The sequence below is a fragment of the Ascaphus truei genome, chromosome 3 (genome assembly GCF_040206685.1).
Source record: "Ascaphus truei isolate aAscTru1 chromosome 3, aAscTru1.hap1, whole genome shotgun sequence".
NCBI classification, from domain to species: domain Eukaryota; kingdom Metazoa; phylum Chordata; class Amphibia; order Anura; family Ascaphidae; genus Ascaphus; species Ascaphus truei.
In genome coordinates, this window is record NC_134485.1 from 392,796,393 (window position 1) to 392,823,266 (window position 26,874).

Genomic DNA, 26,874 nt, shown 5'->3' on the forward strand with positions numbered 1-26,874 from the left:
GGTCAACTATATTGCATGTAAAATATTGGTACAAGTTAGATAGGCTAACAGGGAATTAATATATTGAAACATGATGTACAGTAATTTCCTTTATTTTAATTAAAGTCTCTCTTTTGAAATGTGCCCGATAGTCCAGGGACATGTAGCCAGATTTATTCTGACTGAGATAAATAAGCGATACTAACTAGTCCCAATGTTGAAAAGTAGTTGCCAATTTAATTAATACATACACTTGCAGAGTCTCATCTACTTCCCACATCTATTAGGCAGTGCAATAAATTCTGGCATACTTGTGAGCCTTAAATGTTCTTTTTTTTATAATTGACATGGCTAATGAATCCCTATTGGCCCATCACTAACTTGTAATGTAAGGTTAATGACAGGTTAAATAAAGCATTTGCAGACTAACACCATGGGCATGTAATACTGTACCACGGAAGTTTGAAACACACTGCTTCATGTGTGATCATTTTGAACAGTTTTACAAAAAAAGACCTTATACAAAATTGAACTAACAATGTTTTTTATTTATCGTAACAGCATACCGTATCCTGCCTGAAAATATACTTCAACAACTTAAGTGATCTAAGTGAACTGTGGTTTCAAAGTTTAGATATTCATGAATTTCAAGTGTAACCCTCCCTGCCCGGCTCTAAAGGCATTTACATAGAGTTGAACTATATACTGTACATGGCAATGCTGGGCGTGGATATGCAGATAGAATAAGAATGGGCGCCAGGGACTTATAATACAAACAAGAGCTTTATTCACGTTTATAAGGCTTGCCATACAAAGACATACTTTACTAAGACATAAACTAGTGGCAAATAATAAAGTTACCCAGTGATTCTTCCCCTGGTAGCTCTTACTCATAGCTGGGAAGTTAATTGTGCTGGTTTCCTTTAGTATTGGTTAGATTGGCAATCACTTGAATAGCATTAATACACTCTGCTTTCTAGGATCAGTATCCTCTTACTGTATACTTTCTCCAGGCATACTGGATCGAGGGTGTTAACTAAGGACCTGCTGGTGGGGCCAATCCTATTATGCTCCTGAGCTACTACTCTGATAACTCTTAATAAGTACTTGCTCGCTCCTCTTCCTGAATGAGAACAATCTTGGGCCATTACTATAGCCTCTAACTACATAGGGCACGTTCTTTACGTGAAAACAAAAGTCAGGGGCAGGAACCTATTACTACATTAATTTATATACACAAATCTATTTACATGACTCACGATGAGGCCTCCGTCTGAACTCTGAAGAACCTTCTTCTAGAACATCAGGTGTAGCTATATATACCCTTCTATCTCCCTATGGTAACATCCCTGGTCACAAGACATACCGTACAAGGTAGTGGTAATCCCTTCTGCACAGTCATCCTAAATCACATGATGGGGAGGGGCAATAACATAGTGAATAACCTGATTAACCCATTAAGGCAATTAACCATAAACCTTACTTAGTAGTCCCCAGAAGGGGGCTACACTAGCTTTAAAGCTGTCTATGTATCAAAGCAAAAGCAGTGCAATTCTGGAGTAAAATAAACTGCACCAGATGTACAGTATCAAAAAATCAAATCCCATTTAGATCATTAGGTTTTTTTTATACTTTTCACCGATTTTGATTGATATAATAGTCATTATATACATACAGTAGGCAAGATAAGCAAAACCAACCTGAAATAGATGATAAAATAGTAATTAAAATACATTACAGAACATATTAACCCTGTAGTAGCCCAAGTGGTCAACTAGTCATCGATTTCCATGACTAGCTGAACACAAAGGGCTACAAATGGGTTAATATCAACATTAAACTACACTACATACCCCACCCCCCTTTCTAGCTTAGTGGGGAGTTAATCATTGCCATGGTTAACCCCTCCCACCACCTGCACGGGAGTCCTAACCATGCTCCCCAGAGAAACTACCCCATCATCCAACCTCCTCAACCCCCAACAAAACTACACTCCCTCTAGACTAAGGGCTATTAGAAAAATGTGGCTATTAGTGTTTTGGGCAATAAAAATAAATACATATGTCTAAAAAAAATACAGCACTAAATTAAATATACGTTTTACCATAAAACCATTGATTGTCCCTGTGGCTACACAGGCCCTCTCCACATTGGCAGTTAATGGTAAGCTGTATTACAAAGTAAAAAAATATTAAAATACATTACTTACCCCCTTGACTACATCAATGGCTTTGTTAAGCATTGCTAAGCAATGCTTTATTAACCGCTAAGGAAACTAAGGCATTAACCCCTCCTGCAACCAATTCTATCCACTAAGGTAGTTAAGGGGTGTAAGTAATGTATTTTAATATTGATAATAAAAAAAATTGTAATACAGCTTACCATTGATCTTCATTGATTGCTATCTAGGCCCGCATTGAGAGAGTTTAGGTAGCAACAGTGACACTCTATGGTTTTATGGTTTAAATGTATTTTAAATGGATTTTTAAAGCAGTGTGGTATTTTTTTTAGATGTATATATTTTATATGGTCAGAAGCCCTATTGGCCATTCGCATAGAGGGGGGTGGGTTTTTTGTGGGGGTAGGGGTAGGGTGGTGGGTGATGGGGGTAGTTTGCCCAGGGAGGGTGGTTAGGCATCCCGTGTGGGTGTTGGGAGGAGTTAAAAAACTTGCAATATATAGTTTATATAAACTTGCAATATATAGTTCTATTTGTTGTGATCTAGTTAGTATAAGGGGTTAACAGTCTTAATGAGTTAGCTGTGTGAGATCACTCAGGTTACTCAACTTCCCATTATATAATGTAGGATGACTATACAGAAAGGCAGTATGTCTTGTGACCAGTGATGTCACTATAGGGAGATAGAAAGGTATATACAGTATACAGTAGACCCTCCCAATGTTATAGAAACAGGTTTCTCAGAGTTCAAACTTGTTTTTATAGTTATGTGTATAAGGATGTCCTGTCACCATTTATTGATTTTAGTTAAGGAATGTACCATATATAGTTAGAGTCGATAGTAATGGCCTAAGATTGTTCTCTTGCCAAAAGAGGAGTATGCAGGAGCTCAGCAGGGAGTTCTCAGAGTAGAAGCTCTGGAGAATAATTGGATCGGCCCCATTGGAAAGTCCTAAGTCGACTCCCAACCCCATAACTCTGCTGCCAGAATCACTCTACTCTTTTCTACATCTGTCTCAGCATATCCCCTGCTGAAATCCCTCTCCTGGATTCCTTTAAAATCCCATATCATTCACTCAATCCTCCTCAACACTTTTAAAGCTCTACAATCTTCTGCTCCTCCTTATATCTCAGCCCTTATGTCACTCTATAATCAATCTCGACTCTTGCGTTCTGCTCAAGGATATCTTCTCTTTACCCCTTTTGTATCTACAGTCTTCTCCTGCCTTAAACCTTTCTCACTGACTGCCCAACACCCTGGAATGCCCTTCCCCTCAATATCCAACCAGAACCTCTTTATCCATCTTTAAACCCACCTTAAAACAAACCTGCTTAACGAAGCATATGAGTAGTTCCATGGCTGTTACTTCACATCTCATACATTAACCTTGGCACCTTGCAGACGCACTTACCAGAACGCCCTCCTACTGTCTCTGAACGTTCTTCCTACCTTCCAATTAGATTGTAAGCTCTTTGGAGCAGGGACTCCTTTTCCGAAATGCTACTGTCATGTCTGAAGCACTCCTTCCCATTATGTGTTGTTTGTATTTTTTGTTATTTATATGATTGTCACATGTATTACTGCTGTGAAGCGCTATGTATATTAATGGCGCTATATAAATAAAGACATACATACATACGTTTAGATTAAGAATGCCATGCACCGAAACAGGATAGTGATTCCAGAGAATAGTGTGTGTCTCCCAACAAGGGTCCACCTGAAGTAAAACATTATTGCAGCTATGCAGGAGATTTCCAGTCTAACCAATACCATGTGAAACAAACATAAGTGCCTCCCAAGCGTGGGAGTGAGAGCTACCAGAGGAAGAAGCAAAGAGTAACCATATTGTTTGACACCAGTTAATGCCTAAAGGGAAGTCTGTCTTATATACAGTACAGTATGGCGAGCATTATGAATGGTTGTGAATAAAGCTCTTGGTTTTGCAATAAAAGTTCCTGGCACCCATCATTATTCTATCTGCATATCCAGACCATATCCTTTAGAGCCAGAAAAGGAGGGATATATATATATGCTTATACTATATTAGTGAAAGCACGGTATGCCTGTCTGGATGTCCTGTGTCCCTAGGGGAAATCTCATTGGTCCCTTGGCCCGCCCGCCCCCGCACACCTCTCATTGGCCTGAGGCGGAGTGACGGGCCAAAGGGGACACACACACACTCACTCTGTTGCTTGGCCTCACTCTCCCCCGTCGACCGCAGATCACCTCCCCCCCTCTCCCATCTCCCCCTCTCCCCTCTCCCGGGGCCCCTCACTCTCTCCCCCACCTCCCCCAAACCCGCACGCTCTGCAACATCCCCAGACGCACTTTCACGTGCGCTCCCGGACGAGGGGAAGCGCGGGCCGGGCCTCCTGCACTCCCCCCGGCCTCCTGCACTCCCCCGGCCTCCTGCACGCACTATCACGTGCACACCCGGAGGAAGGGGAAGCACAACCCGGCCCTCCTGCACTCCCCCGGCCCGGCCCTCCTGCACTCCTCACGTGGCGCGGGTCTCCTGCCCCAGCCTGCCACTCTTGCCCCCCGCCAGCTTCCGAACCCACCTCCTGCCCCAGCCTGATGCCACGGGGATATCCGTGCCAGGAGGGGAACCGTCTGCCGCCAGGAAACACCACCCGGTCAAGGTAAGTCACCCACCGTCTCCCACCCACGCACTGTCACCCAGTTACACACCGTCTCCCACCCACCCACTGTCACCCAGTCAAAGTCACCCACCCATTCACCCACACACCCACACATCCACCCACACACCCACCCAGTCACTCACTCACCCACTTTCACTCACTCACCCACTTTCCCCCAGTCACCCACTTTCCCCCAGTCACCCACTTTCCCCCAGTCACCCACTTTCCCCCAGTCACCCACTTTCCCCCCGTCACCCACTTTCACCCAGTCACCCACTTTCACCCAGTCACCCACCCACTCACCCACCCACTCACTCACCCACCCACTCACTCCCCCACCCACTCACCCACCCACTCAGTCACCCACCCACCGACCCAAAGTCACCCACCCACCCAGCGACCCAAAGTCACCCACCCAGCGACCCAAAGTCACCCACCCACCCAGCGACCCAAAGTCAAACTGACCCAAAGTTACCTACCCACTCAGTCACCGACCCACCCACCCACTCAGTCACCCATCCACCCACACACTCAGTCAACTGAGTCACCCACCTAGCTGTCAAGGGGGGGGAAGCCCAACCCTGTCGCCCACCCCCCCAAAATTACATCCCGGGCAACGCCGGGTATATCAGCTAGTATATATATATATATATATAAAGCAGTAGGCACACAAAACTCAAGCAAAAAAAAGATGCTTATCCCAGTGCATGACCCTGAGGTATAAATATAGAATCCAATGCACAGCCGGCACACCATTTGCAAGTAAATAAGTTTTGGTGCTTATCCCATAAAGCAATAACAGACCATACGATACCGGTTGCAACACGACATCAAGGGACAGCACGCAGGTAAGTAAATCAAAAATTTTCTATATTTGATAGAAGATAGAAGACACAAAAACCGATGTTTCTATCCCCCAGTGGGACCTTTCTCAACGTCGGTTTTTGTGTCTTCTATCAAATATAGAAAATTTATGATTTACTTACCTGCGTGCTGTCCCTTGATGTCGTGTTGCAACCGGTATCGTATGGTCTATATATATATATATATATATAGATATATATATATATATATATATATGTATATATATATATATATATATATATATATATATATACATACATATAATATATATATATATATATATATATATATACATACATACATATATAAAAATAGAGAGCAGTTGGCACACTGTAAACAGATAATCCACTGATGCTTATCCCATATATGCATATACACAGAAAGATTTTACCAGATGGAGATCCAGGAAAAACGAGACAGCACACAGTCAGGGAAATCCAAAGCTGTTGTATTCAGGATAAATACATAGGCACTGCATCCAACGTTTCGGTCATCAAATGTGACCTTCCTCAGGGACGTGCAGTGTGTAAATGCTAGTGCATACCCTTATATACCCACATCTATCAAACCAAATTAATAAATAATCATGCTCACCTGTGCAAAAAACGGAAAAAAACGCGAAAACCATATGTTACACAATGGATTGTAACACATGGTTTTTGCGTTTTTTTCGTTTTTTTACACAGGTGAGCATGATTATTTATTAATTTGGTTTGATAGATGTGGGTATATAAGGGTATGCACTAGCATTTACACACTGCACCCCTGAGGAAGGTCACATTTGATGACCGAAACGTTGGATGCAGTGCCGATGTATTTATCCTGAATACAACAGCTTTGGATTTCTCTGACTGTGTGCTGTCTTGTTTTTCCTGGATCTCCATCTGGTAAAATCTCTCTGTGTATATATATATATATATATATATATATATATATATATATATATATATAAAATCAAAAAATAAATAGACGATACCGTTCTGTGGCTAACGAAATGCTTTTATTTGTGCGAGCTTTCGAGATACACTGATCTCTTCTTCCGGCGATGTTACAATGAATGAAGCAAGCAAAGGGTATACTTAAAAACAGTGTCTCTTGGAATCTTATCTGTGCTTGTCCCTCCCCCGTGTGTGGATGTGATTTATGGCTAGAGGTGTTAAATGGTTCCTGAAAGTAAGTGATACACACCTTTTGTAAAGCACTGTATACTTTGTGGGCTCTCCATTCATTTATATTCACACAGATACACACACACACTCTTACATCATAAGAGCTTTTTTTTATAAACTTGCAATGGCAACCATATTTAAGGATTGTTGCCAACTACTTTCATCCATTCTTCTATTCTGAAATGAACCATTAATTTGAAAAATGTAGGTATGATGGTCTCTAACCTTCTGACAGTCAGCTTTAGCAAGATGTTGTTGGAAAATATCTAGATACTTGATAGGTTGTTGATAGGTACGTGGTTCTCTCATGAGAAAACAATATCAGTCTGCAGAAAATGTTTTCAATAGCTTGTCCTATTTCCAATGACCATTAGCTTTTAATCTTTTCAATACGGTTGTTGGTATTCTTTTCTCTAATAAATATAGTGCCATAGGTTGCATATCTACACCAAATGTGCAGCAGGGAGATAATCCTCACAATCTCTCTCGATAGAAGCTGCTATCATACAGGTCTTATGGGGGAGATTCACTAAGCTATTGCTCCACGATCTGGCTTTAACTACCATCCAAGACATCAACTGTCAGCCCTTGTGGATTCCGTCCTAAATACTAAAGCATTAGTTAAAGAACCATGCTCATTTTTTTCAGAATTTTCAAGTTGGCCTGATTTTTCTAATGTTCACTTCATCTTGATATTGAACTGAAGCAACTTGAGTTTCCCCTTACTACACATAAGTTGTTCTTATTTTTTGACTACGATAACATCTTCAGATATGCAGACATTCGATTTTGATTATTCGCATAAAATGAAAAAGCAGTATGCAAATATATACAGAATTGTGCAAATCTCTGAATTGGGGGTACAAAGGACACATTATTACTGAACTGAATAAGCGAAAAGTCAGCAAAATTATGCACGCCCAACTTTTTTTACATTTGAAAATAGGCCATATTGATTCTATTTAAGGTGGTGAGTTAACCTCCCATGAGATTAAAACCTAGGATTTGCATACGTGAATCCTCATGTATACAAGTAAGTCCTCCCACAGGTATGAAGAAAATGCCACTGAAGTTTAATATGTCTAAGCCACCAGTATTTCACCCTTGCTAAAATAACATACATTCTTCAAGCTGCAGTAGGAAAAAATAATAATCAGATTACATACCTCTTATGCCTTAATAAGTAGAATCCTTCTGAAAAAGGTCATAAAGCTGGGAGACATCAGGCATTTCGTCTGGGACAATCCTAAATCAGAAGTAAAATAGTATCAATTTCAGACAGACATAATGTATAGAAGTATAAAACATATTAGGTCCAATAGAATATCTATATCTATATATCGCGTACGTTACCAACAGTAAAGGTGGCAAAGTCGCGAAAGCACTAAGCAGGTATCCAAAAACAATAGTTGTATTGAGAATATTAGCACATATGACCGTTTCGATCCGCACAGGGGGATCTTCCTCAGGGGTATGCAGCGAACAAGTGACAATCAGTGACTTATATACCCACGACCCTAGTGCCATAAACCACACCCACTAATTGATAACAGATAAACCGCGTGAAAATGCAGGTTAATAACATAATCAGCTAAGAACATTATCAGACGCGATAGAGCCCTGCCATTGGTCCCTGTCCGCTCACATGCCAAGCACCGGCATAACGAAGCATAATAGGTAATAGTTTTGCTAGTATTATTTTATTAATTCTTATAAGCAAGTGATATTTATATATATTTGGATACATTATAAATGCATCTATATTTCTATTTCTGGATAAAGCTAAACATATAGTTTTGCTAGTTCATTTTTATATGTCAAATACTTCTACAGGTGGATACATAATAAAGGTATCTATTTTTCTAGATAAGGCTGAACATTATTGGTAATTATATAGCAGGTCTTAAAATTAAGTAAATACAACCTCAGATGGACAACAACACATGACTATTACACCGTGTCATGATTTATTTAACAAAAATAAAGCCAAAATGGAGAAGCCATGTGTGAAAAACTAAGTACACCCTTACTGCTTCCATATGAATTAAGATGCTAAGTAGCAGACAGGTGCTGCTAATCAAATGCCCTTGATTAATTGATCATCAGCAAGTGTGACCAGCTCTATAAAAGCTGAAGTGTTAGCAGTTTGCTGGTCTGGAGCATTCAGGTGTGTGTTAACACAATGCTAAGGAGGAAATACATCAGCAATGATCTTAGAGAAGCAATTGTTACTGCCCATCAATCTGGGAAGGGTTATAATGCCATCATTCTACAGTGAGAAAGATTATTCATAAGTGGAAAACATTCAAGACAGTTGCCAATCTTCCCAGGAGCGGACGTCCCAGAAAATTTACCCCAAGGTCAGACCGTGCAATGCTCAGAGAAATTGCAAAAAACCCAAGAGTGACATCTCAGACTCTACGGGCCTCAGTTAGCATGTTAAATGTTAAAGTTCATGACAGTACAATTAGAAAAAGACTGAACAAGTATGGTTTGTTTGGAAGGGTTGCTAGGAGAAAGCCTCTTCTCTCTAAAAAGAACATGGCAGCACGGCTTAGGTTTGCAAAGTTGCATCTGAACAATCCACTAGACTTCTGGAACAATGTCCTTTGGACAGACGAGACCAAAGTGGAGATGTTTGGCCATAATGCATAGCGCCACTTTTGGCGAAAACCAAACACAGCATATCAGCACAAACTCCTCATACCAACTGTCAAGCATGGTGGTGGAGGGGTGATGATTTGGGCTTGTTTTGCAGCCACACGAGCTGGGAACCTTGCAGTCATTGAGTCGACCATGAACGCCTCTGTATACCAAAGTATTCTAGTAAAATGTGAGGCCATCTGTCCGACAGTTAAAGTTTGGCCGAAATTAGGTCATGCAATAGGACAATGATCCCAAGTACATCATTTGAAATCACGTCTCCATGGTAACAGGCGTCATTTGATGCCATGTTGCCATGCAGACGCGTGGACAAGAAGCCGGTAAGTAAATTTACAGAGGCCTCGCGCTCTTAGCGCGGGGCCTCTGTAACCGCCGCACGGCCCGCGCCCCCCCCAATAAAGTCCCCCAGTTTGCACACTACTGCTCTGTTCAATCTGGTAAAGTTGCTTCTCAATTCTGGATTTCAAATGAATGGGACTTAAAGGTGTGGTTCTACCTACTGTAATTTTTCTTACATATATTTGGGAGACAGGGGGTCTCCAGAGCTCAAGATATTTCAGTGTAGGGAACCCCAAGCTTCCCAAGATACTTGCTTCCATAGGTACTGCCACTAGCATCCCCAGCTGAGTAACAACATGGAGACTTAAACCTCCAATATCATGGGAGCCAATAAGAAGCTACAACATCAACCGTCGCAGCTTCTTATTTGCCCGTTTGACTCTATGAAGAACAGCAGCACCTATGGAGTTAAGTATGTCGGAAAGCAGTAGGTGCCCACAGCTCAAATGAATGTGGTTCAGCACCAGAGAACCCCTGATTGGCATCAAATGCTGCTTTAAATCTTCTCCAGAAAAGGGGAGAGGCTTCATAGCATATGGAAAAAGGATCTTTGTACGTCTACAATGGCTTCATTTTATCATTGTGGCTAAATGTCAAGTAGAAAAATATATTTTTTGTATGTCTCGATGTCCAGACAAGCCCGTGAAGCTTGATGCAAAGCCCCATTATTCATTTTAAAATGTATGATATGTTGCCATATTTTTCCCTGATTACACATCTGAATAAAGACAAAATCTCCAATAGTTTTGTAAGTGGTTCTTTTTCTTTTAAACATTAGAAGTGTTGTAATAAAAAAAATCTACCCTTTTCTGTAATGTTATCATTACTTTCTTTATTGTCTTATTTTGAGCTGTTATTGTTATCTTCTATATCAGAGGAGCACAATCTTTTTTTCCCCTGCACCCCCCTGTCGGCTGTCCCCCTGTCCTTGTCCTTTCCTTGGCTCTGAAGTTCTGGCATCATGACGTCATGTTGCCATGGCAACGCAATGTCACATGGCCCCCGGCGACGCATCGCCAGAAGCCGTCTGATCCAAGGTAAAAAGAAGGTTACAGATGCCTTGCAGCTCCCCCGGCGTTAATTTAAATGCCTTTGGGAAGCACGCAGGGCTTCTGTAAGCCCCACGCTCTGCAGTGAATCTGTAAACCCCACCCCCCCCACTTTGCGCACCCCTGTTCTATATTATCTGAATGCAGTTGAAATATTACATTGGACTATGCCCCTTAGTTGCTTAGGTCCCCCTGTATTTCAATTACTTTTACGAATGAACTGGGTTTGGGAAAATTAGCAAGTCAAATCAAAGCCATATTTTGCCTATCACATTGGAACTGAACATTTCTTATTGCAGCTTTGATCACAGCAAACCTAAAAACTTCAATGATAAAAGATAGGAAAGCTTAATTTCTGGATGATAGAATGGAAAATTATACTGTATAACATTTTCTGGATGATAGAATGAAAAATTATACTGTATAACATTTTTATTGTATTTTATTTTTGAGCATTTTGGCATATGCTATTAAATGCAAACTAGAGGACAGTCGGTGTGTAACTGTGACCACTGAATGCTAAAAATTACATTGTATAAAACTTGCATTAATGAAGGAAATTGTCAGCATTTTCATTGAATAGAGCCCTGAAAATGTCAGTCTTCTTGTTGAACTTAAAGTATTGACATTGCATAAATCACTCAATAATGATGTACTTTGTAGTCCTAATAACTAGAAACTAAAATTCATATCACTTATACTGTATATATATAAGAATTGGTTCAGATAAGGCATTGATTATAATTATTTTCTAGGATCAGAATAAATGTACCCCACTATAATTGCTAAATGTGCAGCTTATACCTCACAAAAAGGTCATATGATTCACACAATATTATTGAACATTTTATTACTTTCAGGTATGCTAATGACCCAAACTGTAGTCTATTTAAATAAAAACATACGTATACAAGGCACTATAAGCAGCTACTGTTGTGTTAAATTATAAAAACTCATGTAGTCTAGTCCTCCGGCTACTATATTTCTTTTGGCCCTAACATTATAAGTCCTGTTAGGCACAGGCACTGTTAGGAATAAGCCCTCTCATGAAGGCCTAGCTTGTAGTTTCAGCCTGGATGCACTTTTACTGTATACAGGGGCAGGCCTAACAACAAGCTGAGAGTGTCATCCTTGGGGAGGATACTGGCTGGGTCACATGCACAAAATGTGATGCCTGTCAGTATCAGACCTGTCCTGTTATGGGTCAGGGTTACAAGCCACTCCCCTGGGGTACATAAGCAGACACTCACCAGAATTCAGGGCTCTCTCCCCTCCCCCTGTGGAGTGGCATCTTACCCCTTATCCCATCAGGGGGAAAAGGAATGGAGGAGGAGCCCACCAGCCTTGTGGGTGCTACTCCAGGGAATTTGCCTGCTATGAATATCATATGCTGTAAATAAAGACTCAATTGAACTATACTTTGTGGCTATCTGTCTTGGCCATTATCTGAGTTGCCAGTGTGGACCATCCTGGCTGTACGAGGACCCTCACCAGCTGAAGGTGTTGCACCATGGAAGATCATCCCTGAGATCCTGTTCTGATGGCTCCCCACACCACCGCAGAGTTCTCAAGGCCTCCTGTTCCACCTCATAGGTATGCACTGCACCAAAGTACATCGTAGCGACACAATCTCCTTTAGGGTGGGGAAACGGGTGCTACACACACAAAACTGAACCTAAACCCGCTAAACCAGGTCTAATATCCCATTTCCATGTTCATAAACAGTACTACCATCTATCCTGTCGCCAAAGCATGTTGCCTAGAATTGACATTTGACTCCTCCTTTTCCATCTCCCTCTCCACTCATTTTAACGACAAGCTAAAATTTGTCGCTTATTGCACCTTAATATTGCCCTTTCCTCTTTCAATCTGCTGCTTAAACTCTAATGCATGCCCTTATCCTCTGCCATCTTGATTATTGTAATACTGTATATTGCTAACAGGCCCCCCTGCCTCACAATTTTCTCCTTTTCAATATTTCCACAATTCTGCTGCTAGAATAATTTTAATTTCTCCCAAAACAGTCTCTGCTCATTTCCTCCTTAAATCCCTCTACTGGCTTCCCATCAAATTTCAGATCAACTACAGTACAAAGTTCTCCTCCTTATCTTCAAGGCTTCTCACTGATTGGCTCCTCCCTACATATTGGCTTTGATCTCTCGGTATGCCCTGGCATGTCTCCTGTTCTCTACCCATAACTGTCTCCTTTCCATCCCTTTCACCTCTTCTGCTCACTCTCACTTTAAACCTTTTCCCCTCACTGTCCCTTACCTGTGGAACTCCCTCACACTGTGTGCATGCAAAGCACCTTCTCTGCCCACTTTTAAGACAAACCTTAAAACTCACCTCTTTAATGAAGCAGTTCAATAGCATACACTCATGACAACTGTCGCACAGTCACTCCTACAACCATTGTGGCCAAACACTGCCATCTACTGCACTTATTCCCTCACCTGCTGTCTCTGCAAGTCTCCCAAGATACCACTTAGATTGTAAGATCTCTGGGACAGAGATTTCCTTTCTTATTATCTGATTTTTGCTTGTTGCACTTATTGTATTATATATAATTCCCTGTACTGTATTGTCTCTTTTGTAAAGTGCTGAGTACACGGTGGGCGCTATGTAAATAAAGCTACACATATACATTAGGTGGAATGTTTCAAAATATGCAATTCTGACAACGTTTCTAATACTTACTATAGCAATATAAGAAATCATAAGTCTGAGTTTAATAGTGGCCATTAACAATATTTACTGTTGCATCCATAACATGTAAAATGTAACATACGTCATACCACATTTTTTTATTGATTTTTTTAAGATTGCTGAAAACCCATATTGTTGAGTTAGAGATGCAGTTTTTCAGAATGTGGCACCTTGAAGCTACAGTACTGTAAAAGTACAAATATTTGCACTGCAACATCTTCTTTTATTATTTTAACAGTTGCTTCATATTTAATATTTAAGATTTGTCTAACTTTTTCAAACTGAGGTGAAAGAACATAACTGCAAGAAAAAGCAACACAAACAAATAAACAAAGTACACAACACATACTGCTTTTATAAGCAGCTCATTACCTAATAGAGGTCATAACATGTCATAACATAGCAATTAGAAGCACAACAACCACAAGGTCACTACTCTCCTCTCATTCTACCTGTCTGCTGCTTTCGACACTGTTCACCAACGTTTCCTCCTTCAGATTCTCCACTCACTTGGAGCATATCCACAAAGCTCTGTTATCCTATTTAACCTAAATGAACGTTAGGTTAATTATTACGCCTATGCTCTCAAGCAAATAATGTAACGTTAACCCAGTGCTAATCCTTAAACAAGTACTTTTTTTTCAGGACGTTAGTGCTAATGATATGCAAAAGAGACATATCCCCCTATCACATATACGGAGTGAGGGAGAGAGAGAGTGAGGGAGAGAGAGAGCTAGGGAGTGAGGAGAGAGAGAGCTAGGGAGTGAGGGAGAGAGAGTGAGGGAGTGAGGGAGAAAGAGAGCTACTTTGATTTGACAGGATATATACACCATAGTGTTTAGGACTTTACTCTAAAAGAATAGTCTCTCTCTCTCTCTCCTCCAGAATTCATCTTAGAAATATGGTCCTGGATGGCTGTTAATTAATTAACACTTATTATGAGTTGATCATCATCCCCCCTTCATTCAGTCCTATTGACTAGGTGTAGGGGGTATGTCTATCAGTTTTAATGGCACTATTTTCTACCCTGTCCACAAACCACAAAACGTTTGAGTGCTTTACATTTGTCTCCTCTCTCTCCTATCACATTCACACTGCTACTAATTCTTGCCAATTCTTCCATGGAAACATCCATGCCCTAATTATCCCCCATCTTAAATACTGCACCTTTCTGATAACTGGTTCTACAGCTCTGTAACAATATATATATATATACATATTGTGGAGTTGACACAGTATATAATTTATTAAGACTCCTGACACGTTTTGATAAGTAGGGAGGCAGAAACATATCTGAAGGAGTGTGATAATTCCAGCTGCACAGTTTATATATATATAAACTGTGCAGCTGAAAATGTCAGTCTTCTTGTTGAACTTAAAGTATTGACATTGCATAAATCACTCAATAATGATGTACTTTGTAGTCCTAATAACTAGAAACTAAAATTCATATCACTTATATATATAAGAATTGGTTCAGATAAGGCATTGATTATAATTATTTTCTAGGATCAGAATAAATGTACCCCCACTATAATTGCTAAATGTGCAGCTTATACCTCACAAAAAGGTCATATGATTCACACAATATTATTGAACATTTTATTACTTTCAGGTATGCTAATGACCCAAACTGTAGTCTATTTAAATAAAAACATACGTATACAAGGCACTATAAGCAGCTACTGTTGTGTTAAATTATAAAAACTCATGTAGTCTAGTCCTCCGGCTACTATATTTCTTTTGGCCCTAGCATTATAAGTCCTGTTAGGCACAGGCACTGTTAGGAATAAGCTCTCTCATGAAGGCCTAGCTTGTAGTTTCAGCCTGGATGCACTTTTACTGTATACAGGGGCAGGCCTAACAACAAGCTGAGAGTGTCATCCTTGGGGAGGATACTGGCTGGGTCACATGCACAAAATGTGATGCCTGTCAGTATCAGACCTGTCCTGTTATGTGGCAGGGTTACAAGCCACTCCCCATATTGAATAATAATATATATATATATATATATATATATATATATATATATATATATATATATATATATATATATTATTATTATTATTATATATATATATATATATATATATATATATATACTGTGCAGCTGGAATTATCACACTCCTTCAGATATGTTTCTGCCTCCCTACTTATCAAAACGTGTCTGGAGTCTCATTAAATTATATACTGTGTCAACTCCACAATTCTCATTCCTTTGCACCTCATCTTTGTCTACAGTATCTGCCTGCTTTCTTCCTGCTCTCTTAAAGAGGCTTTCTTATCTCTTTCCCTACTGTAGTATTTCTGAGTTCCATCTGATATGTTTCTCTTACCATCTCTGGAACTCTCAATATCATCCCCCTCTGCCCCTGTTTTTTAAGACCTGTCTAGAATGTCATGGCTCTGTAACATGACTATATTACCCACTGAATATGCATCTCCATGTACTCATTCTGTCTTTGTAAGTCTCCCAACAGACCATTTTGAACGTAAGCCTTGTACTGTATATCATCATAACAAAACACTGCATACATGGTTGGTACTATACTGTATAACTAAATATACATTACAACACGTTATTTAATAATTTTGAAGTTGCAGTGATTTCGGTCTAACATTCATGTACTTTAAGTAGAAAAACAGAGTGGGTAATTAAAGAGTTCAAACAAAAATATTTTCCTGGATTCTGCAACAGATATTTTAGAAATGTGTTTAAAATGGGGTACTTAATCTCTAAATAGCAAATTTATAATTATTTAACAATTAAATATACTAGTTCTACAATAACACATGTTTTATTTTATTATAGTTTATATATTTGTATCTATTTTTACTTGTATTTTTCTATTTCTTTTTGTATTTATATATTTATGTTTTTAGGTATTTTGATTTTATTTTTCTCTGCTCATACCTATTTATCTAGCCAACACTAGTGTCAATGTATGCTTTGTTTTGAGTCTCCTCTTGATCTCCTATAAGTAAAGATATGCACATTTGTTCGTCAAATTTGGACCAGCAGTGGGCCTGACGGTTCCTTTTGTCTGCAGATTTCAGCAGATCGATGTCAAAAAGGGCGATTTGCGTTTTGTAGATTTTATTATTATTATTTCCAATACACTCTGTGGATTCCGCAAACCATGGACGGATTTGTAGAAGTCAATCCACAGATTAAGCAATCCGGTGGTAGATTCATAAGAATCCACAACCGGATTACTGAATCCGCGGATTGGACTGTATAAATCCATCCATGGGTTGTATCCAATAGCGGATTTTGATGAATCTGTGCGGATTGAAACCACCCAAATCCATGTGCGGATTTTACACTGCGGATTTTACACAGGATAACATTGGCTATAATCTAGGAAATGGATTTGGGCAGATTTGCCCATCTCTACCTCTATGCTCTCTACTGTAGGTACTTATGCTTTTCTATCCTAGTTATCACTACGATAGAAAAAATAACAAACAGTGTACAACTCTCATAGTGTAATAGGTTTGATTATATTAAGAAGATGTGAATAGGTGGTGAGTATCGCATGTACATCAAATTTGATCAATAAAAGCAATACATGTATAGGCACATGTTACCACAACGGTGCTCTATTCGTTTCGTAGTATGATACTACTTCTTAAGGGATCCCATCCCTGAAGAAGTAGTATCATACTACAAAACGCGTAGTTGACATTTGTATGGCTATATTGGCCAAGTGACTCTTTATGTTTCGGTATACAAACCGGTCCTGTGCAGGAGCCTTTCAACCCATAGCTATTATTAATATCGCTAGCGCCGGACCCAAAGTGGAACCTTCAGGACTTTTGGACTGTGGACACCAGAATTCAGCAGGACACAGCAGGCTATCATGGGGAACGCTGAACATATCTATCTCCTGGTAGTGGACCATCCTATTGCCTTTTAGATGGGGGGATCAGCATAGCGCCATTGTGGTAACATGTGCCTATACATGTATTGCTTTTATTGATCAAATTTGATGTACGTGCGATACTCACCACCTATTCACATCTTCTTAATATAATTGAATTTATTACATTATGAGTGTTGTACACTGTTTGTTCTTTTTTTTATACTAGTTCTACCTGATGCTGAGCCATCTGGATTGAAATAGCAGCAGACTCTCAAATTAACACTTTAAGATTTTTTGCTGCTTTTTTTCAATATCACTTTATTATTCACCTTGACATCACGTTTGAAGGGTATATACACTATTTTATCACGTTTATATTCAATATTTATCACTTATTAATCACAATTGTTAGCGTAGATTTTCATTTTATTTTTTCACTATCACTATGATAGCCAGTTGTACCCATTTCCCTCTTCTCCTCCCATTTCCCTATTTATCTTTTAAACTTAAATTCGGTCTCTTATTGTATATAAGAAGGGGCATAGATATTTGCTAATGTAATGTCTAAACCAGAAAGTGAACCCCTCAAGATAATGTATCTGCCCTCTTCATCCATTATGACATCTCTCATTTGGAAAGGTATATCATATTTGATAAGAATAGCAACCCCTTCTTTTGACTATAACCAGAAATGTAGAAGGCTTTGAGGCAGTGTTTATTGAGGGCAGGAGAGTCCAGCTTCCTGAAATTGGCTTCCGTTGTAAACATTATATCCCCTTTTGTCTTTTAAAATCTGAGAGAGCCAAAACAGTGTTCTTGGTTGGAATTAAGACCTTTGACATTTAACAAGATTAATTTTAACTTTGAATGTTTACTACTTTTCCATAGTAAGTATATTGTATAACAGCTTTGAAGGTCAACCTTATTAACAAGGCATATATTAAAAATGCACAGCCTTTAATATTTCCTTGTTTGTGAAACATCTTCCCACAGCAGGGAAATTAAAATAATGGGATTAAGTGGTGCTCTAAAAAGTAAATGTAAGGGAAGAGAGGGGGGAAGGCAGGGGATGGGTTTTTAACAGGGGCATTACCAAATATGAGTTATTGGAACAACTAAAGTTGAAACTTTTATATAGGGCAGGGGTGTGTCCTATATGTGCCCTATTGGCAGGAAATGCGTCAGAGAACTACCTTCGGTTGTTTTTACCTAGTCTTCATGCCCAATAAATAGCTTATTTTTAACCTGCCTTCAGTCCGAATTTTTGCGGCGCTCAACCCGATTCCTTTTCTTTTTCTACACAGGTCCCTTCTTCTTCAAAGACTTAAGACTCGGCCCGGATTGATTTTCAACAATACAAGAAGGTCCATAGGGAGGAATACACATACAGTCACTGGACCAAGGACCACTGCTGTGCAGGAACAAAAAAATCTTGAGGGCAAAACTGCCATCTCCTGGTCTTGATGCAGTACCATGGGGTCAGGTGTAGGAACCCAAATGGGGGCCCACTGGCCCAGACTCCAAAACTGCCACATGCTTCCAGGGAGAGGGATATAAAAACAAATGGCCTCCTAAGCACAGGCCATAAAACCCAGAGTACAGGTGTAGAACCACATCAGTACAGTTCAACCCACTTCCATTGCTGACTGCCTGAAATGGTAGGCCACTAGACAAAGCTCCCACACCACCCTATGGGGTTCTTCCCCCCAGCCTGGAGCAGGGAACTGCACAGAATGAATCTAAACAGCTGGGCCAATCAGGGACCGGGAGGCAGATTCCTTACCTCTTCATCAATCAGGGATTTAGACTAGACTCTTTCTTCCTCATACCTTTGTCCAATTTGGACTCGGCCTCACCAGGGGAGATCCACGCAGCTACAGATCCCCACCCCCAGAACCCAATGCAGGCTCAACTCCAGACTCTCTAATAAGTGGTTGGCCTCTGAAACTAACTTTAAAGCATGCTGGATACCAAAAGCCTGAAAGGAAATCTACAATGATACTTTAATTATTTATTCTATAGAAGTTTAGTGATTGGTCTTATCTCTCGTCTTTTAAAAATCATGTTCACTGCTTTTTCTGCAGCTCATCACTACCTGCTCTTTAGCCATAACATAATACATTAATTCATACGTTTTTCAATCCCGTAGCCGTGGACCAAGCTAGTGATGTGTCCTATCCATTCACAGCACTTCTTCCAATACATTTTTGTGTAAGTGAGTGGAACAGTCTTCTTAAGTAATTTTGAAGTTCCTCGTTGGTTATATTTTCAAGAATATTTCTAATACGTAAATGTTGTCTGTGCTCTTGATTCTCTCAAGTCGTCTATTAGATCTTTCAGTGAGAAGATCTTATCAATCAATGTAATGATTTGGTTGTCATTTGCTACTTATAATTGTAGGACTTCATCAATTCTGTTTTTTAGATTACTTGTTCTCTCACCTAGAGCATTGAAATATTCTTTAATATCCAGAATTGCCTCTTGTAGTTCCATTTGGAATGTGTTTTTGAGAATTATGAGAAGTTCTTCTAAATATTTTTTAGTCAATGGTTTACTTTCCTCTCTGTCTGGCTCAGAGTCCTAGGTGTGTCCTAGTCCATAAAGGGGACATGCATAGTACTCCATGTGAGATCCCTGAATATGGGCCTTGGAGTATCACCATGGAGCTGCTGAAAATACAGGTTCACATCCAATAGGTAGGGTTCTGTACAGGCTAACAGGATATGGATCCTTGAGTGAGGGTGCATCCTTCAAATCAGGTCCCGGTGGGATGTAGGAGAGACCTGTCTGCTAAGCAAGGGATTACCATATCAAAGACATAAAATGGTGCCACGCCATGTGCCTCTTTGGGAGGCTGCACAGGCACCCAAAGATGAATGTATGGCTGATATGCAATGTGAATAAAGAATACTTGTTTGAGAGAGAAAAGATACTGGCATCCATTCTTTATCATTACTGCTTATAAGCCCAGCCTGCGTGGATACCAGCACACTGAGAAAGGTAAACAGAGACACTGAGCACCACTTGAGTAAAAATAATACAGCTTGATGTGACACTCCTTGTGAATGAGTAAGGAGTGGTCACATAATGAAAGTGTGGTTCTCTAAGCAGGACAGGATGGACCATTTTGTTTTTACCTGAAAACAAAGAGGCTGGCATGGGAGACAAGTCAAGGATTAGGGCATGCAGCAAACTGATGTTGCTTAGAAACAGAGAGTCAGGAAGTTGGTATTGGACATGGAAGAAGAAGTTAGAGCCATGCTGATTTGGCACATGCAGTTTCTAGGCTCTTACAGTGAGCAGGTAAAAAAGAGCTGCTGATACTGTTGTTTTCTATACATGGCAAGTCCAGCTGCTGAAAAAGCTCTCAGCTATACTGTAGATTCTAATTCTCAGAATCCTAAAAATCCTGCAGGGCTTAGTCTATATAAAACAAAAGAACATCTCTCCCCCCCCCCCACCCATAAACACACAATTTATAACTAATGTCAATAGCCATATGTCCATATTTCTACATACATAGGGTCACATATATGTCAGAGTTTCATATTTAGTTTGTTATCTGTTTACATTCATACTGGAATGAACACTCTCTCAGCTTCTTGATAAACACCCTTGTTTAGGTAGGCACCTTATTAACCCTTTAGGAGACCAAGTGGCCAGCTAGTTATTGTTGAATAGATGGCAACTTGGGCTTCAATGGGTTTATACATTAATACAGTGTTCATTGTTAACCTCAAGAGTGTCAGAGCTCTCACTTCTGTTTTTTTTTATCATTTATAAACCTTTAGTTAATCTCCCATGTATTAATGCTGTAAATAATGTTTTTGTAATATCAATTTGAATACAAAGGTGATGTATTTAGGCACTCCGTCACTACTTCGCTTCATACGCAGTACTTTGCAAATCTACAAGTCTCAATAGGAGTCAGAAAGTTGTTAAACATAACGAAAATTTATTATTCGACAGCTCTTTTATTTTACCTTTTCTTAATGCCAAATGTTACAACAGATCATAGTCATTTCCTGCTAACAATTTGCTAACATATAAAAAATATGGCCTCATTGATACCACCTTTACGAGGCCATAGATTTAAAAAGCTACTGCTGTTCATGTCATCTATAGCAATTTAAATCCAGCCATCTGAGGCTTTTCCTATGTATAAGCTTCCTCTTATAAACGTTGTTTTAATACTATATAATATAAAATGAGTTTAAACAATCAATTATTTAATATACCAAGCATTACTAAAGTAAACATCTTTACTCAGCTAATTGTTGGATACCTCATGCCGAATGTGGGAAAATGCATTACACAGTATTTAAAGATGTAGCAAGCTTATTGCATCCCCTCCTTATGCATAATATTGCATTTTAAAGAAGAATTTCACAGATTTTCTGTAGGATTCTATGGCAGTGAGTACATGCACAAAGAGTGCAAAACTGGTGGAGAAAAACAGCATTCAAATTATTGAGGCATGAGTCTAGTGAGAACTAATAAATCTTTTTTCTTTGATAAATCTGGTGCTATTTTTACACAAGTTTTGCCACAGTTTTTCAACTGGGAGCCTTAGATAAATAACATATTTGTATATTAATTTTACCAAAAAGTCACGACCAATAAGTCTACTTTTTTAAATGAATGGAAATACATATATTTTTATTGTAAGTGTTGTGGTAATATATTGATTTCCTGTTTCTTCCTTTTAAAGTGGTGAGGTAAGGAAGTCCCATCAATTCTCTTAGGCCTTAGGCCACAATACAGGCACACGTGACCAAGCGTGTGACGTCACACGCGCCGAGATCTGTATCCTGTATCTGTACTTTGCCGAGATCTGTATCCTGCAGTGTTGAGCGGTTCACCCTCATTGGCTGAACCGCTCACGTGACCTGGTCGCCGCTCGGCACAGACAAACAATTGTGTCTCTAATTTCTGTAGCGCTGCCTCTTACATGCACGCGCGCGTGCACTGTAGACATGTGCATTGGAGTCCCTGTGTTTGTTTTCGGCGCGAGTGACATCACTCGCACTGTCTGAGGTTCTATGGACAAGGCCTTACATGCAATGCAAGTAGGTAACCACATAATTTGGTGAGATTCACAGCTGATGCTTATGACATGCTAGAGTTTTTCTCAAAAAGCTGTAAGGTTTCCAAAAAAAATTCACGAGGGCCACATGACACAAATATGTATGTCACATGGTCAAAAACAATATCCATAATATTGTCGCTACGTCATGGAGCCCCTAGAGTGCCAGACACTGTGGTTTAGTGGCTATATCTTAGGTCACCCAAAGGGTTAATGTCTTGTACAATTAAAGTTAAATGGCAACATTTTGTTGTGAAATTTCAGACAAAATAGCAACATTTCACCAATTTTTGAGTAAGAATAGCTTTTGCAAAAAATGTTACAAACTTCTTTACTCATACTCGGTAGCTGTACAAATGTTCATTCCGTGTTCTCGGATTTGCATAACTCCATTTAAGATAATAGAAGATATGTCTGATTATAACCCATTATACTATTGGGTGATATTAGCAATTTTACCATACTGCCTAGAGTGAAAACAGTACTGTACATGTGCAATAACATATTATTAAATCAGAGTACCTGCCAAAGACACAGATACAAAAGAAATATAAGTGATGTAGGATTCACTTGTTAAGTAAGTGCATTTGTCAGATTCAGAAGGTTGCAGACTTGCAGCTACTCATGGTTATTGATTAATATGACAAGCGACTGATTTAGTAAAGGATTACCACATACTGTAGTCTGTTTTTAATGATGTTGTGTTTTTGTCTACTTCTTTAAAAGTATTTGCAGTTATACTTTGTCTATACTGCTGGTCCTGTACATTGCACATTAAAATAGTAATACTACAGTACTACAAAAATACCGTACACTTTGTGCATATTTTTTATTGCTATACAGTGAATGCAGCAATTTACAAGATAGGTGAAATATAGTGCGGAATAGGCAAGAACATGTATTGTATTCCAAAAATCTAAAATACAGGCATGAGATTATCATAGTTTATTTTTAACAATATGATAAAGTAATCACTGCCTAAGGGCTTTACAAATCTCATCACACACATATACATTTCTTGTTTTAGAGTTGAACTAGAAAATCCCTATAGTGATTATAAAATGATATGGGAAAAGGCGCTGGATACACTGATTGTGTTTAGTTCAATACTAAATGACTAATTGTGCCACGTTTATTTATTTGATTTCCTGGATTATTTATTGTGGAATTATAGCTCCCCTCCCCACCCCCGTATTCTCTCCCCCCCCCCCCCCAAGCGCAGGGAAGTTGAGTCGGGATGCATCTACAGTATATGCATGAGGCTTGTTATTAGAGATTCCTACATCTTGTTGCTGGGCAAAGGTGTTTAATGCTTCCTCAGACCTGGCAGGTTGAATTGATACATCTCTGCTTCTTTATATTGATTCAAACATTGATACATCTCATTATACTATTGTTCCAAGCAACTCCTCCTCTGCTTCGAAACCACCAACCAAATTGCTGCCACAAGTGGAGCAAAAATTACCGAAAGCACTTTGATATATTGGCACAAGTGTGACAAAGTCAAAATGGTGCAATTTTCATCAGTTTTTGAACAAAGTGGATGATATCATTACTCAGAGCATCTGCGTTGTATAACCTTGAAACCCATTTAACTTAGTAAGTGCACCGTGTAGTGCACATTCGCTGAAACACATCGGATACATACAAGTTCTGACCAACACATATTAAGCAACAGCATCGTTAGTGCTATCTGCTCATTATTTTGTGTCTACAAAAACAGTTTTAACTTGGATCTTTTGTATTTTACAGTGAAGTATGCAAGAAATGCTGAGGAAGTGAGTTTCAAGCTGGTTGAGAGTTGCAGCCTACAGTACATTAGGTTATAATATAATATATATATATTTTTGTGTCTTCTATCAAATATAGAAAAATTATGATTTACTTATCTGCGTGCTGTCCCTTGATGTCGTGTTGCAACCGGTATCGTATGGTATATTTGTATAATATATATATATATATGTAGCGGTCATGTAAAATGGCTACAGTCATCTCTCCTGCTGACAGTAAGGCCTGGTAAGTTGTGGGCATGCCAGCAGTAATTATGGAGGTTTGCCCTCACACCCTGGTGAGGCGCCCTATGTATGGATGGGAGTGGTCATGAATTCTGACTCCATGGTTAGTGATGTCAGAGTTATGCCAGCCCCCAGAGTACATAAGGCACAGCACTGATCAAAAGGAGTTGTTGCTGAGGAGTTCCTGTTGCTGTGCTGTTCTGTCAGTAAGAGGACATGGAGGTCTGCAACACTGTTGCAGTAGTCTAATGCAGAGCTGTGAGTCTGGCAGCACAAGCAGACAGAGACAAGCTGCCTGAGAGAACTGTGACCAGGGACCTGGCACAGGGCCGAGATCCCTGCGGGGATAGGGAACCCACCTTTCAGAGGGAAGCAGCTGGACGATGGAGGGCTAAGTACACCCCACTGCGAGGGGCAGCTAGCCCACCTCAAGCAATAAAGATGTTCTCAATCAGAAACCCTCTCGTGTACATGTGTGGAGTGAATGTACAGAGAGGAGCACCACGGAGGAGTTCCTCAACAGGATCATCCCCATGCGGACGCAGGGACCCTGATGAGGTGGAGGCGCTGCACTGGAACTAGGTGAGACTCAAGCCGCTACCGCAGCTGCCTGTCTGGACGGGTCCTCCCCACACACCATCATGCGGGAGACTCAGGAGTCCTGTAGCCAACAGGTGCACCACCAGACATACTTACACTGTAATGGGGACCGGTTAGACCACAGGGGCCAATGTGAGATTGGGTGGGTCATGCCGGGCCAGAAATACCGTTACATATATATATGTAATTATCTAGTAAAACCACATTTTAATACCGAGTGTCTAGACAAGCCGTGAAATACCTAACACTTTACTTAACATAATGAAGAGAGATTTATTGATAGACTATTTGATAGATGTGCAGCACAAGAAAATGCCTTAAACCAAAAGTCTCACCACCAATTAAACTACCCTTATATTAATCAAACCAATGTCCTCAAAGTGTTCTTCCTATTGCCATTCTCCAAAATACATGTCTTTCTTTCTCCCATTTGGAATGAGTTTATCACAGAGGCAACTGCTGCCTCTGTCTTTCTTTCCTACAGTAGTTTAAGGATGAAGAATTCAGGATTGTTTCATTATGATTCCTTCTTTTTACGATGAACCCTGTGTAAAAACCTGCATTGTATGTTTTGGACATAAATCTATATATATTGATATATCTTTTTATTTCATATTTGTTGATTATTGTTGTATATAAAGATCTCTCTCCGGGATCGAAACGTTGGACTTTTTGTGCAAGTATTTGTGTACTTTAATACATTTTTTCATTACTGAACTGCTGAGTGCCTTTGTCTCTTTACCTTTCATGTATTATATGCTGTGCATTTTTATGACTTTGGCACCAGCTATTACTACTCCACCACTGGAGTGCAGGATATCTATCCATCCAAATATATATATGTAAACAAATAGAAAAAAGGAAAAATCCCACGTAAAGCACTCAGGTATACAAAAGTATAAAACAAGTTTATTAAATAACATGACACAAAATAATACAAAATTAAAACAGTCTCATAATCCTCAAGTGTTACAAACTCTGGCTGAATGCAATGTTATCCTAGCTGGCAAGTGCCAGAACATAAGATGTAATATATACAGACACTATACCAACAGGTGGTAAAGGCAAAGATAATGCCTCCCACCTGTATGACCGGCTGGTCAAACAATAAGGACTGACAGTCAATGTGAAGCAAACAACCAGAAATCCTGCACTAACTAAGGATCTGACAGATAAGGTCAGATGCTGGGATTGAAATACAATAAACTACCCATGTGCTGAAGTGGGAAAGGAATGAGCTATGCAGGGGTGTGGTGGTAGGAAAATAAATGCTGTAAAAATAGATTAATGATGAGCACACACACTGGGGACCCAGTTGGCAACACAATGCAGAATTGATAATCAAGCCCCTTGACAAAGCGGAGGTGAAACGTACTGTACATCAGGGTTTGTCCTGTTTGTCCTCTCATACTCTCTCTAGTGTGGCTCCCTTCACTTCCGGATTGACTCTGCTACTAGTGGTGGATCATGTGTGTTTACCACACATGCAGGACTGTTGTGCACAGACTCACGGAGGACTCATTGGGCTAAGTACTGCCTTATCTTGCTGTGATTATTGATACTCATCCAAGCTTGATTTTGGAGCACAAACCTATGTGATCTTTAGCTGTCACCCTTACCTCTGTTACATTTCTGAGTGCCGCTTTTCAATATATATATATATATATATATATATATATATATATATATATATATATATATATATATATATATAT

At 39.6% G+C, this 26,874-nt stretch overlaps 1 protein-coding gene across 4 annotated transcripts in view; it reads right to left on the minus strand.

Moving 5' to 3' along the window:
- The window catches only part of CNTN5 (contactin 5), a 1,772,202-nt gene that overhangs the window by 1,388,787 nt on the left and 356,541 nt on the right, over positions 1–26,874 (minus strand). For all 4 annotated transcript variants that reach the window (XM_075592453.1, XM_075592451.1, XM_075592452.1 and 1 more), the window contains exon 2: positions 8,001–8,080. The gene's annotated coding sequence lies outside the window, so the exon portion shown is untranslated. The remainder of the gene's footprint in view (positions 1–8,000; positions 8,081–26,874) is intronic.